General features: G+C 41.6%; 1 protein-coding gene across 1 annotated transcript in view; it reads left to right on the top strand.

The window, feature by feature from the left end:
* Positions 1-15,699, top strand: part of NALF1 (NALCN channel auxiliary factor 1) — an 806,963-nt gene that overhangs the window by 562,439 nt on the left and 228,825 nt on the right. The gene's annotated exons all lie outside the window — the stretch shown is intronic.

Raw genomic sequence — 15,699 nt, forward strand, 5'->3', positions numbered from 1 at the left:
CTGGATCTTTTTTATTTTGAGAAAATAAACCTAAATAAGCCATATATTGTGATACGGATATAAGCATATGTATGCGGGTTTGCAGGAGCATAAATTGCTTGAGTTAGGAAATATATCTTCCTAGGTATTCATAAGGTGCCTCACCTGAGTGGGGTCCTATCTTGAGCATACAGTATGGAAAATATTAATTACTATAAATATTGGCACCAATAGATTTGAAGAGAGATCTGTTGCTGTTTAAGACATCGTGGCTTAATGTTTTCCTTTGTGATTACAATTTACAATTAAAAAAAAGTGTTTCTTGAGGTGGAAACAACCAGACCATTGTCACTTATTTTAGGTTTCCATATGCTTGTGTTACAATAGATTAAAATTTTCAGCAAAATATCTGATGCCAGCTAGAGATATTTGGAGGTACTTTTTACATACATTTTGTCCACAGGATGCATTGCACAGTTTGTGTGCTTGATGTTATAGGAAGGCTGGAAGATTTTTTTTACAATAATCAGTTTTGGAAAAAAAGGTCTTTCCTTTAAACAATCACACATTCTTTCTATTTACTTTTTTGGAGATTTATACAAAAATGCTCCGTGTTGCATACTATGAGGAATATAAAGGAAGCAATATAAGCACTTTGGCCCAGTGCCCCAGAAAAGTGTTTCTTATTACAGAAGCCTCCTGAGTAAGGCAGGGATTGTATAGGTACTGGTTTAGGGGATTGTATAGGTACTATAGTGAGCCTTTGAATCCCTTATGGACTTTGGAAAGGCCTTTCTTGCCAGAGTTGATTTAAATTAACATGGCAGGGACCATTAGTGCAGTGACCATTCATGGACTTTATCATCTTATATTCTGGAGAAAATGTGGGGCCAACATGTAATCAGAACAGTATAACAGGTGTCTATGACAGTCTATGATAGTGCCTTGCAGGGTCAAATGGAATTTAGCAGAGAAATTAAATTGACACTTTTTTCTTTTTAATATATAAAATATAGACATAGATTTATTGCACCTGGCCAGATGCTCTTTGTATAGACTGCCTTGAAGTTGCAGAAGGTAAACTTTTGGAAAGGCTTGGGGCCAGATTCTGCAAGCATCAACACAAATAAGAAACTTCATGGATGTTTAAGTATTTTCGTAGACTCTACACAGTTAACAACATTTGCCTATACTTGCATATGCTTTCAACTTCAAAATCTCAGGTGAAGAATCTGTGACTAGTACTAGAAATAGACACATCAATTATGAGACCTCACATTTTCAGTCTAATCTTCAATTGTAGCACAAAAAGCAGATTCAGGCAAAAGACAAGATCATGTTGGACTCTGTAGATTTTAAGGACACAACTGCCATAATTAAAATCACTCATCTGTATAGGTGTTTGAAGAATTAGAATTGTGTGGGCTGGAGTTTACTGTTCATTTATACTTTCCAAGCTGGATTTTTACAACCACAAAAATAAAGCAAGCATATCTCCTCTGAAGAGTTCAAAGTAGACTGAGCAGCACTGGGGGAAGACGGAGTGTCAGATCCTCTGAATGCTTTTGCTTTGATGTTGTCATCTGCATTTCCATTATATTTACCCTCTTGTCCATGCAGCAATTCATGGATATATGGGAGGCTTAATGCTTCACACAGAGTAAATTCTTGAATGTTATAACATACATAAATAAGATTTCTTCATAAAACAATTCTGGCAGTGAGGATTGGCTTGCAAGAACACTCTAACGATGAGGGTAGTGTTGAAATTATGCTGTAGTCATGGTGGTCCAAGAAATATGTGAGAGAGTAAGATTCTTGTAGATGGTATCTTTTAATGGACTGACTGTTTGGTTATGAGAAACTTAGACAAGCTTGTGAATGTAATGCATTCATCTTCAGGTCTCACTGTTCTCAAGAAAAATCAATAAAACTCCAAAAGGAATGCCTGGAAATAAAAATTCACGATCCATCCTGACTCCAAGAACACAGCTGAACATGGGAAAGCTTATCTAGTCTATGCGAACCATGTGGTTTCTCCAATGGAAGATACCACCGACAAAAATACTTGCCTTTCACATAATGATGCGGGAGAATTTACTTCACTGATGATCAGAGACAAGTTCTAGTCAAAGCCGTACATCACATTACATGAAAATTTATTTTGGCAACAGTAGGGAAGAAGAAAACAAAGCAAAAAATAGGTACCTGTTCATAAGACTTATCTCTGATGTAAGTAACTACATGGATTGGACCAGCCTAGCTCAGGTTATGGGCAGGTCCTGCTAGCATAAACAAAAATGTAGTATCGCCAAAATGGAAAAGAAGTGATAAATCAAGTAGTTCAAACATAAAACTTGCTCTGCATGGCTGGGGTATGCACTGATTCAACTCCTTAGCCTTCCCTAGAGTAATAAAAGTATCTTATGCCAGGAAAATCAGGGAGTAAATATAGGTGTGCCAATATCAGTGCTTGTCCTTTTTGGGATAGAAGCCCTTGGAACAAAAAAGGAAAACAAATGAGGAATTGGAGGTGTAAGTCACCCTTTGTTCTGTCTGACAATGTGGGAGAATCTATACCATTATATGAAGAATAGCATATACAAGTGACAAAATATGAATTATGGAGCTATAATCCTAAATATTAGCTTCATCATTATTTTTATATTGTCATTAGAACATTTGGGATTATAACTTTAGAATTTACAGTTTTCTGATTATTTTAATTCTATGTGCATTTGCATGAGTTTTTAAATGTTAGATATACAATTGTGTTTATTTAAATATCTGTGCTTGTCTTCTCACCCATGTGCACCCTGAATCATCTATTGTGAAGAAGCAGTTTGACAATGTCAGTCACCCACAGAGGTAGGACTCTTTCTATTTTTATGAGCAGATTAGTGTGCTAAACAGTATGGTATGCTGCGGTGAGGTCAAGGAAGTGTTAAACTATACTTCTTCATTTTGGAGTGGCTCATTAGACATCAACACCAAGTCATCCTCCCATGACATCCAACCAAGTAGCCAGCCACTTACTTCACACAGCAATAGCACTATTGGAAAAGGGAGTGAAAAGCTGCCTCCAAAAAGAATGGAGGACTTTTCACTGAATGCACCATGTAGCAGGGCACTAGGGTGTTTGCTACTGAATAGTAGTAAATGGGCTCAGCTGCCACTCACCAGGGCAGCAGGTGGGAGTTGCTATGGCAACTGATTGGGTCAGCTGACCACCAGGGGGCAGGGCCTGGCCTTTATAAACAGAGAAGGCCGAGGCCAGAGGCAGTTCCCCTGCTGGCAGCCTAAGAGGAGGAGGAGGAGGAGGAGGAGGAGGAGGAGGAGGAGGAGGAGGAGGAGGAGGAGGAGGAGGGAGCTCTGTGGGAGCAAGCAGAGCAGAACATAGCAAAGAAGCCTGATGGCTAGAGAGTGTCTGCTTGACAGTCCTGGGTGGAGGAAACCCTGAGAAGGATATACGTAAAAAGGAGCCAGGTTGGCTTGGAAGTTGTGTTGTAACCCAGGAGGGGGAGATTTTGGTTTTGGTTATTGTTACGAACTGGAGGACCAGGCGAGGCTGTAGGGGTGGAGGAGGCCTCATTAGGAGCTCCCCAGTAAGGTGTGGGTGTTCCTAGCACTGCAGGAGGTGCTGCGTTAGTGGGGTATCCTGACCCCAGCCCAGCGGGGGCGATATTGAGACGAGCCCCAATTGGGAAGAGCCCCAGTGGGGTATAGGCCCAAGAAGGCGGGTCTGGGGGCCAGGTAAGGCTAAGGCCACCTGAGCCCCAATTCTGGGAAGCCCGAGTTGGGCATAGAAGGCCCCAGTGCGGGTGGGCCCCAGTGCGGGCGAGCGTGGGAAGCGCGAGCAAGGCCCCGGTGAGGGCAAGGAGAGTGTGAGCGCGGGAAGCATGAGTGAAGCCCCAGTGAAGGCAGGACCGTGAGAAGTGCGGGAGACAAGCCCACTGAGGCCTAGAGACTGCGGGAAGCACGAGGCACAGGCCGGAGTGTGGGTGACTGCGGGACGTACGGGAGGCAGGCCCGAGTCAGACACTGCCTGTAATTGAGGAGCCCCAAGAGGGGAGTAAGCCCATTGAGAAACCCGGGGAGGGCAAAAGGGCGCAGTCTGGGAGAGGCCCCAGGGGTGGGCGCAGTCTGGGAGAGGCCCCAGGGGTGGGCGCGTATATTGAGCAGGCCTGGGAGAGGGGGCGAGCATATCGGGTAGGCCCCGAGAGAGGACCAGCCCAGGGAATAGAACAGAACCCCAGTATAGCAAGACCAGCCCCATGCCAACGAGGACAGGAAGGCAGCCTCCCATTAATAATAATAAGATCAAAGACGTGGAGGGCGAGATAGAGGGTGCATTCATGACCCAGGTTGGCAAGGTAAGCAAGGGCGCTAGAGGAGGTCACGGCACCCCTAGGGACCACCCTGCCACACACCAGTCCAGAACCTGTCACAGTTCGTTAACTTAACAAGGTTTTGGACAGCATCAAGTCTGGCATCACCCCAGGCTATGCCAACATCTCCCCTGAGTTCCTGAAGCATCTCAGACCACTTACTCATACTTGGTTGGTTAAGTTCATTACAGGGGTCACATGTGAAGAAAAGCTGCCAATGATCTGGTGCATGTCAAAATTCACTGGCCTCCGAAAACCAGGAAAAGATCTAAACCAGGTATCAGGCTACCACCCAGTACTGCTGTCTGTCTATTTTAAACTTCTGGAGTGCCTCATTCTACAGAGTATACTCCCAGAGGTGGAGGACATCCTGAGTATTGATCAAGCATGTTTCCAACAAGGTCAAAATATGTGTGACCAAGTACTTGCACTAACAATAACAATATGGTATGAGCACATGGTTTATAGTAAGCACTGCTACTGGGCAACACTGCAGTAGGACTACAGCAAGTAGTCCCACTGACATCAGTGTATTCAGGTATAGAGCTGGTCATGGGAAATGGATTTATTTTACATCTTGGTGTCACTCTGGTTCAGAAAGAAACCAGATTTATGAAATTTTCTGCAAATTATTTTGACAGTGAAACACTGACAACGTGGTATTTCTGAAATTAAGTGGGAATATCTCCTGGAACCCTGGCACATGCTGACTGAAATTGCTATGTCTGTTGGTTTCACTGTTGATAGAAGTTTTGCCAATAAGAATGGCCTGGACTATGGATTCTAGGTTATTCTGACTTTGAATAGAGCTGGATTAACATGCCAGCACATTTCTACACAAGTAGCCCTGAGAACCATCTTCCCCAGGGCAGCACATGGTATACAGTGGAGGTATCCTAAAAGTAGAATTATTTAGATAAGTTCTCAAGCACAAAGTACTCTTCTTCAGCTCTGACAAATAAGCAGATCAAACATGAGCTAAGTAATGAATAAAACAATAACCTGTGAAAAACTTCATATATAAATAGAAAGATGGTCTGTTAAAAGGAAGGAGACATTATCAGAATTAGCTGAAAGACAAAAACGATACAGCAAGAATAACCAATAGGGTGAGATTACACATTATAATTAGACTATGTTAAGAGCACTTATAACTTGAATGATCACACATTAAGTCTCATTAACAAGTGCTAAATAGCCTTTAGCATCTTAAAGTGATGCTATTTTGAGCAAGGATTATCTTGGAGCTGTGCTACCTAGTTTGTGTTGAATTAACTTTCAGGATGTTCACCAGAAATAAAAACATCATTTTGCAGTCCCCCAGTATATCAGGAGGTACTGGTCCAAGGTGGACTAGCTATCATGCAGAACTGACAGCTGAGAACAGCTGAACAACAGATGGTTGGGGATGGAGTAAATGGGGAGGAAAGAAAAAGGGATAAGGGAAGCCATGGGAAGTGAAGCATGGGAAAGGGATGAGAAGTAGCAGGATTGGAGTGCAGAAGGAGAGGGTAGGAAGAAGGAAGGATTGGTTGAGCAAGGAGTTGCTGTTTTCCTTCCTCCTCTGCCCACTGAAATTGCCCACCTGACCTCCAAATCATCTCCTTGACCCCCAGATCACTAATCTTCCACCACAATTTCTGCCTATGCCCTACATAAACCCGTCCATCCCCAGATCATTGCCCTACTGATCAGTCCAACAGTGGCAGACATGCTGGTGGGATGGGCTGGTGGGGGATCCCCCTCCCTGCTGATGCTGGAGAGCCTGCAGACCATACCACCCCTGCACACTCAGATCCGTCCCCTGCCTGGCCCTGCAACTGAAGGGTAGGCAGGAGGAGTGGGTAAGGAGGGGTGGGGTGAAGCTTTCACACAGCTGCAGGGCCTGATGGGCGCTGGATGTGGGTGCGTGGAAGCATCATGGGTTGAAGGGAGCTCAAGAGTAGGCAGGGAGGGAAAATTATCCTCTCCCACTTCTAACACCACTGCTCTTGGGTTGATTGAGGTGGCAAGGCAGCGATCCAAGAGTGGAGGGGCTAGTTGGGATATGGGAGAAGTGATTATGGTGTGGAGAGGCTGAATGAGTGGTGGTGGAGGTGGATCTAGCAAAAAGGGTGAGAGGGGGCAGGTCATAGGTAGGGTGATTTGGGAGATGGAGAGAACCATCCAGGTGCCTCCCCCTCCTCCCTGCTTGATAATGTGACTAGAGATTCAGTGAGCAAGGCAGGCCGGAAGCAAACTTGCACCTCTAGTCACTCTCCTGCTTGCCAGCCCTCTAGCAGCAGGCCCGAGCAGTGCACATTAGAGAGGGTATTAACCCTAAATGTGTGATTGATCACTAGCACTAGTTAACTGTAACACAGATTAGCATTCCTTAGAATTAGCACTTGCTAACTCTAGCATGTAATCTCACCCATAAATGGAAGAGCAGGACTATCTAAGAAGTAAGAGTGCCCTGGAGTGTACAGATATTAGCTGGTAGATTGTAATGAGCATCTAGAGTTTAATTTTTGGTTATTGTTGACCTGCTGAGTTATGATTTTTTTGTTTTAGGGTCTTTCTTTTTAAGTGTGTTGGTAAATTTCCCTTGAGCACAAGCACTGTTAGGTCAGAATAGAAGTGGTTGTTCTGTCAAAAGTGTTCTCCTATTCACACTCATATGCCCTTGTTCTTAATCTTCTTCCTACGATAGTTCATTATAGATCATAGCTTTTATCTGGTTTCACCCACATAATTTCCATGAGGGCATGTGGTGGTGCACTGGATGATGTATACCACATTCCATACATTCTCATAGTATTGTTGTCAGGGATGTTTATTGTGGTAACAGTGAGAATCAATTGTCAGGGTTTGTTCATTTGTGATGGTGAGTTTGAAGAAGTTAGGGAGTTGTTTGAAAACCAGGCATTGGGGGATAGCAATATTTCTCTTGAGTTCTGATCCATGTTTAACATGAGTTCTAATTGTTTGACAATTCTTACTCGTTCCTGTATTGCTAAGCTGGGTGGGTGGTCAGTGGTGGCTTTCTTTTTGTGTTACAGAAGGATACCACAGGGTTTACAAAACTTTATGACCTAATATTCATGACAACCCCCACCCCCACAATCCTATACAACACCTTCCTTTTTTGCATAGTTCCAGTTCAGAATTCTCCATTCTTTATCACAGTAATTTGCTGCCTGACAGGTTACTCAGCTTGGATGACAAATGTATCTAGATAACAAAGCATTCTAATTCATAAGTAAAAAGCTTTTTCTCCTTTCAGTCTTTGTCTCCCTTTGTTGTTTTGTATTTTGTTTCTATGGATGGGGTGTGAAAGCAAGGGACTTTCACTATATGTCTCACTTCCTATCTTAAAAAAGGTCAGTGCTATCATGAAAAACTGAGCCAACAGAAAAAATAAATTATGGTAACTACAGTACCTTGCCACTCAGCGCTAATAGAATGTAAAGCATTCTCTGGAAGCCCTGAAGACCTTGTTGGGCTCAGAGTGGGACTGACTCTTTAATTTTTCTCCTCTTCTGTATAATTTTATTGACATCATGGATTTCTTCAAGTTCAGAAAGAAACCATCCAGTAAAATAACTGAGGGGGATGAGCTCCAGGCACTGAGTTATGGGATGGTGTGCAAAAATAGAAGCCACAGGCACTGGTCTCCCAGCCACTGTGCTGCTGCTGACAGCCAGACATGAGCTGCTGCCTCATGCACCAGAGCTACCCAGGATGCAGAAAGTTGTTCTCTAAGAAGAGGTGCTGGAAAACACCCCAACACTAATCACTAAATACATTTGTTCTTTATGAGTAAAGGCACCTCCTTCTATTCTTGCAAGGAAAAATGAAATGATAAAGTGAGGGAAAAAAAGAAAAACAGATTTGCAAACCCACAAATACTGTTTTTGGATAGGGTTGGTTGACACAGTGGGCTTTTATTTAAATGCCCTAGGTTTTTTCATTTTAAAATTCCATAAGGTGTTTTTTGTTTTCTTTATCTTTGAGTTGGTCGAAAGCTTTTAATGAGATTTTCCCCCTGGAAGTTAACCCCTTTCCTTTGCTTCTGCTTGTAATGAATTTGTAAAGCATGGAATCTATTTATTTCCTGCTGATCTTGTGTATTGCTTACCAATGGTTTCTTTGTTTTCTTTGCTTACCAATGATTGCTTAGGAAATCTGACAACTAAATCAATTTGAACATTGTACTGTGGGAGTTGTATGTTTTGATCTTCATATTAAAATTTTAAAGCAAAAATACCAACTAGAAATTAATATTTATTTTCAAGGAATTAAAGAAAAAGCTTTGAAATGTATTTGAAATGAAACCTGGAAAATCTAAACCACAGAACTTTGTGAGAGACATCTACAAAACAGTTATATGCACCAAGGGAACAGGCTGAACACTTTCAAACTGTCACTAGTGAAACCTGTCAACCTGCCAAATAAATTATTCTTAATGATTAGATAGATGGAAAACTCCTGGTTTCCAGGTACCATGCTGAACAGCCTTCCTTGTAGCCTATACGGTGAAACATAGCTGGCAGCATGCAATTTTTTCTATGAATCAAATTTTCATTTTACAGTAGTTGGAAGCAAAAATATATAACTTGAAAAGTGAAATCCCTGGCATCGTGCAGGGTAATTTCTGTCCTATTAATTCTTTGCCTACATGAATAAGCACCTGCAAAACAGCCATGCTCTTATTTTTTTACATCATTACAATGTAATGTGGGAATTTGCTGTAGGATTTTGAGTGTCAGATTTACGTGTATGGAGACACCCTTCTCCAATTATGTGTATGACTTTGGGGTTGTATCTTGCATTCCTGGTGCATACACAATTTTTTTCCAAGTAGAAGGTGTCTTTGGGGGCATTGAGAACACAGGAGGGTTGGTCCCAACATTAACAAACCTATCGCATTCCATGCCTATTATGTTACTACATGGAAGAACTAGAATTTATTCTTGAATCAGCTAAACCAGAGGTTACCAAACTTTTTCTTATTCCATACCTGCTTCCAGATTTAACAGCTGCCCATGTATGCCTACCAGCCTGTTTTCCATTTTAACCCCTTAAATGTCAATTATTGTTATGAAAATTAAATCCACCATTACACAATTTCTCCTCCCCAGAAATGTCTTGTATACCCCCAGGAGTACATGTATCACAGTTTGGGAAATCCTGTACTAGAAATATTCTTCTCCTCACATGAAAACACATTTTTACTTTTCAAGCATTACTAGTGAAGTATTAACTTGACCTCAGTAATCCCAAACCCATTCGTTGTTATAAAACTGGATTTATGCTGAAGAAATTGAAATCACCTTTCACACTGAACAGAAGTGTATGAAGGTGAAATCTCCACTTGTTTGGGTCTTATAGTAAGATTGGTATATAAACTTTCAAATCCTTTCATCTTTTAGTCCAGTGTCATAGGAGAAGAGCTGGTATTAGGGATAGAAACACCAAATGGTTTTCAGTGATGCACTCTCCCTGACTTCTATACAATGCTTCAGAAAAAGCTGAAGCTAAACTGCATCAGGCAACCACTTGACTGTGCTGTATAGCTCAATATAAAATGTAACCATTTCATGTCAGTTTTCTGGGGCTATAATGGAATGCCACACAAAAAAGAAAGGGGAACAGGTAACTACAACAGAGCAGAATTAACATGTCACTGCGACAATAAAAGTGATACTTCTGGTAACTTATTTATATAGGTTTATGTTGGCAGCGTGAAAATTATCAATCTCAGAATTTCTTTCTCTTTAATACAAAGTGATTCACAGTTCTTGTTGTAATTTGAATGAAGTTTTATTCAGTATCTGTAATTTTATAAATATAGCTATAGATAATTACAGATACTGAATAAAACAACATGAACTATATCATCTCATATATACTGCATGTACATACATACTGTACATTAGTGGTTTGCAAAATGAGCCATATTCAATTCAGATTCAAATTCGGCTCAAATCAGAGACAGTGATTCGATTTGTTGATTCAGATCACTGTCCCAATTCGATTTGGCTGAATCCAAATCTGAAGATTTGATACTGATTCAGAGAATCAGTGATTCAGTCATAGACACAGCTTTAAATGTTTTTTCTACATACCTCAAGCTACCAGGCGTGGCTCGTGAATGCTGCAATGGTGGGATAGATGGAGCGTCCCACAGGAGCGCAGGGAGGCCCCCTGCATGCTCGGTGGTGAACCCGGAAGTACTTCGGGTCCACTTCCAGGTCTGCTGCTGAGTGTGGGAGCCCTCCCACACCCTCTCCCAGCTCGGTGAACGGGTATGGTAGGACCCTGAGTGCCCCAAGACCCGGGAGGCACTAATCACCAAGCCAGGGAGGTATGGGGGGCCCCTTGTGTGCTCCCCAGCAGACACAGAAGTGCATTGGAGACCCCCGCCCCCCCATGCTCCTGTGGGATGCTTCATTTGCCCCAGGATCTCAGCATTCATGAGCCACCTGGTACTTTGAGATATGTAGAAAAATATTTAAAGCTGTGTCTATATCCTTATCAACAAATCTCTCGGAATTGATTCAGAGGGTTCTGATTTGATTCAGAGGGATTAAAGGGTTTCCTGACTCAATTCAGATTCAGAGATTTAGCCACCGAATCAGGCTGAATCTCTGCTGAATCGAATCAGCAACTGAAGCTTTGCACACCCCTACTGTACATATATATTCAGATTATACACACACACACACACACATATTCAGAAGTGCATAAAAAGCTATTTAAAAACTATCATCACATTGGTGATGAGGGGTTTCGTACCCTCCTCTGTTTGTTTTTATTATCCCTAATTTCTGTGCTTATTTGCTTTGCTCCTTTTTGGTTTATGATCTTTACACAGATGAAATTGTGCTATATTTTTGTAATGGGAGTGTCTGTCACTTTAGAATGACTAGAGATCCTGGTTTTTGCTGATAAAAAATATCCCCAATTTTGGATTAAAAGAAGTAACCCAAAATGCACATTTTTCCATGATTAAAAGGAAACACCACTAATGTATATATGCATGTGAAATATATGGAGATATTATATTACACACAACTAATATATATAGTTTCCATTTTAATCATGGAAAAATGTGGCTTTTGAGTTACTTTTTTAAATCCAAAAATTGATTTTTTTTTTCAGAGAAAACCAGGATCCCTGATAATTACTATTGGAAATAGTACCTAATTACTTGCACTCTTCTTTTGAAACCACAAATGAACTGTGTAAGTCATCTGAAAACTAGTGTCAATAAACCCTTATTCCATGCCATTCAGACACATAGTCTATTAACATTGCCGGTTATCCGGGACATAATTATACAGAGTTTGTAAAGTTGCATGTGAGATTTCTTTCTAAACTGCCCTAGGACTATTTTTACTTCATATTTTTGTAGTCTCACATCCACCACTGATAGAAGTCATTTGAGCTTTGAAAATGAGATTCTGGGTCCTTATTACCACTTCAGATGTGGTCCTTCTTTCAACTAATCTCAAAGGAAGAGTTCTTAATGGACAATTAATATTATAACTTTTCTTTCTGATTACATTATTCATAGCCTCAGATGCATTGAACTAAGCTCACATGTTCCCTTTCACAGATTGATTCTGGTTATAACAATAGACTATTGCATCTAACTCCTTAATTTCTCATTGAGTTTAGTGGCTATTTGGAGTCTAAATAAGATGCAGCCTGGGGCATGTGATTTGCCTGATATTTTGGGGGGAACTTAAATGTGAAGGATTGACATGGTTAAAGCTCCGTGCATGTTTCACTGTAGTAGCAGTACTGGTTGCTTGGCAACCAGCAAAAAATCACAGATTGGAGAGTGGGAGAAGTTCATATGTAACAACTAGCATCAATTTCTGATGGGTAAAGGAAGGGGAAAGCCCTTGACTAGGTTACCTAGATTTTTTATAGGTAGGAATGACATATGCAAAAACACTCTTGTATTGGATCATGCCATTTCAATGCTAGTTGTGCTCCAAACGCTGTCTTACCAAAACAGTTAAGACCATTCTTAATTAGGTTCACTTTTGGATATGAGATAAAATTGACTAAACATTTTAGAAGCTAAATTGAATTGTTCCTTTTTTATTAGCAAGAGGCATCCAGTGTTCCTTCTTAGTTATGTCTAATGGGAAACCTATTGTTTCCTGTGTTAGGGGCTAATTTTTATATTGGTTGCATGAGCAGACAACTGCATTCACACAGACACCAGATTACTTTGAATGTGCTGTGTGTTAATTCAGTCAGGTAATTCATGAAGGCAGGAGATTAGTTTGCAAAGTCCATTTCAAGACTGGAAACTTTACACTGTGAAAAAAAATGTGACTGAATGATTAAAAAAAAAATCTTCACCAGCACATCTCTTTGACTGTTACATATTTTTTCTACTCCATTCTGAACTTAAGGCCCTCTTTACACATGCAGGTAAGGCACAATTGGATCTTATGTGTGATCCACACAATTGTGACTCCTACCATTTCACATGTGCATGGCAGATGGTACAATTGTGGGATAGCACATTAAATGCAATCACACGTTATTGCTGATGTAGGGGAGCCAGATCTTGGGTTCCCACTGCACTGGCAAAAAGTAGGCCCCCAAGGCTGGGAGCCCCCATTACTGAGGGGCTTTCAGCCACAAGGTCAATGCATAGTCAGGACCGAGAGGTGTGCAACTGATGAGACTCTTGGCCCTGGCTGCACCTCATGCAACTAGGACCAAGCATCCCACAACTAGCAGAGCTCTGAGCCCTGGCTTCACCTCACACACAGCTGGTAATGAAAGTCTTGCAACTAATGGGGCTCTCAGTACTGTCTGCACCTTGTGCAGCCAGGATCGATGGTTACACAGCTGATGGGGCTCTTGGCTCTGGCTGTGCTTCATACAACTGATGGGGCTTTTGGCCCCCGGGGCACATCAGTTGTGGGACTTGGTTGTGCATGAGGTGCAGGTGGGTCCAAGAGCCCTCTGTGGATTGGGGGTTCATGCACCTCCAAACCTTGGGATCATGGAAGCCATAATCCCCAAGGCTCAATGGTTTCACACTGGACATGGTACAAACCTGAAGGCTGACAGGGCTCCCAGCTGCAGGGGATACCCTGCTACATGTGCAAATTAAAGCTCAATAGCCATCAGCTATAAAGTTAGTACAAACTTTTGAGGTCTCACTTTATAGTAAGTTGGAACTTTTTATCATGTGATAGCTACTTTGCATATGTAGCTGGTCTTAAGGTAATTGTGAAATTAATGAGTTAATTGTGCGATACCTCTACCACATAGAGAGCGGCCTAAGTAGTGTTTTTATATCTGATGTGACATTCTGGTAAAAGAATATTAAGAATGCAAAACTAAGCAATCAAAAATTAGGAAAGGGCAGAATGCTGCCTATGCATATGCTTTATGTAGGTAGTCATAGAGTCATAGAATCACTGAGTCAGGAGGGACCTAGACAGATCATCGAGTCCAACCCCCTCAGTCATGCTGACTTTTTGCACAGGACTCTGACCACAGCTACTACACAGGAAGCACAGTGCTTCTGATTGGGCATATATATGGACATATTTCTTCTTATTCCCTGAATTCATATGCAACCATGTACTATTTCTGGTACTTGAATAAAGTATTACCAGTTTCCTCATGGGTATTTCTGTGGTGCTGTCATTGTAGTACCTTTTTCTTTTCAAACTATAAATTAATGGATTTATTTTCATTGCATTCCACTCAGGAGAGGTGATATATTATACATGGACAAATAAGACAGAGATTGGAATCACAATTATCCAAAGTGCTAACTGATTTGTTGCCTTATTTGAGAATCCTAGGGCCAAATCCTGTTTCACTTTGTGCATGCAAATAACAGTTTTCCAGTCACATGAATGACATTGTTGGCACTTATACGCCATTTGCATTTCTATGATCTGCTCAGTGTGAATGTGTAAGCACCTATGTGGCTGCAGAGCATGTACAGTATGCTGTGCACTGGCTGGGCAGGTATGCAGCTGCATTGGGCTTGTATAAGTCAGCAAATTCAACCTGGCAGAAACCCATAACCAGCAGGTGTTAGGCAAAGGAAGGCTGTCTCATTTTTTTGTCCTCACAGCTGTGTGTTTAGAGCATTCACCCAGGAAGCAGGAGATCCATTCTAGGTTCCCTTCACTTAGAGGGATTTTGAAACTGAATTTCCTCAACTTCCCCACACAGACCTCTAACCATCACATCGTACATTAGCGTTATCCAGACTCCCTCTCAAGCCTTATCCTTCAAGCTGTGGAAGAAATCAAACTTCGCGTTGTGGTTGAATCAGAACTGACAGAGCCAGCTTTTCTTTATTTAAGGCTATACCGTGATCACAGGAAGAATTCCATATAGCAAGGGGAATCACCCACTTGTCTGTTTCAAAGGATTTCTCAGACTCTCTAAGGTTACAAGCGTGTTTATACTTAAGACAGAGAAAGAGATAAAAAATACACCTTGGAGAAACAAAACAATAGTAAATTACACAGAAATTTAGGAAGTTTACTTAAACAAACTATCTATGCACAGGGCAAGGTATTAAGATAACCTAAGGATAACCCAAAGATAACAAGGTGTGCAGGATTCCTTATCTCAGAATATTTAACTGAATTAAGCAGTATCAGCACTTCTGGTCTTTGTCTATTTTTCTAGTCAAGTAAGCCAATTACTTCTACAAAGCTGTACCCCTGGGCAGCCAAGACAGGGCCTTGGAGAAGAAAGGAGCTAAGGGGATGTATGGTCCTGTAAAATGGGGGCTTCTATGGAAGGAAGGAAGTCCTGGGTACCTCAGAAACTTTTGAACTGTTCTGCACCTGGTTTAGCCAGTGAACACTTAATGCAGCAGCTCAGCTTCAAAAGGAGTGCTGGTGGGGAGACTGACCTATGATTTGGTGGTTAAAGCACAGTACAAGGAAGTCAGAGACTCCTTAAACTTGGGCCTCCCACTTCTTGGGCAAGCGCCCTAATCATTCAGCTATTGAGACTAAAATATGGGAGAGTGATTCTCCTCCTTTTTCCCCTGCATAGGACTATGGCTCACGTATATGTGCACCTAGCCACATATGTACTCAGTGTGTAGCTTACTACTCATGCTTAGTTGCTTTCATGTCCACCCTGCATGAGTAATAGTTTCCTGAAAGATGATCATTTAAGGAATGATGGGATTTAATCCTTGATCTCAACAACTGCACCTCCTTACCATGCTACATGTGAATGGCAGGACATGCAATTTTGAGAATTGGGGATTACATCCCACTCACACCTTATTTGAGAGTGCAGCAAGCAAGTTTCACCAGGAATTTGAAAC

Source organism: Crocodylus siamensis, chromosome 1 (genome assembly GCF_052110815.1).
Source record: "Crocodylus siamensis isolate JL-2025a chromosome 1, ASM5211081v1, whole genome shotgun sequence".
Taxonomy (NCBI): Eukaryota; Metazoa; Chordata; order Crocodylia; family Crocodylidae; genus Crocodylus; species Crocodylus siamensis.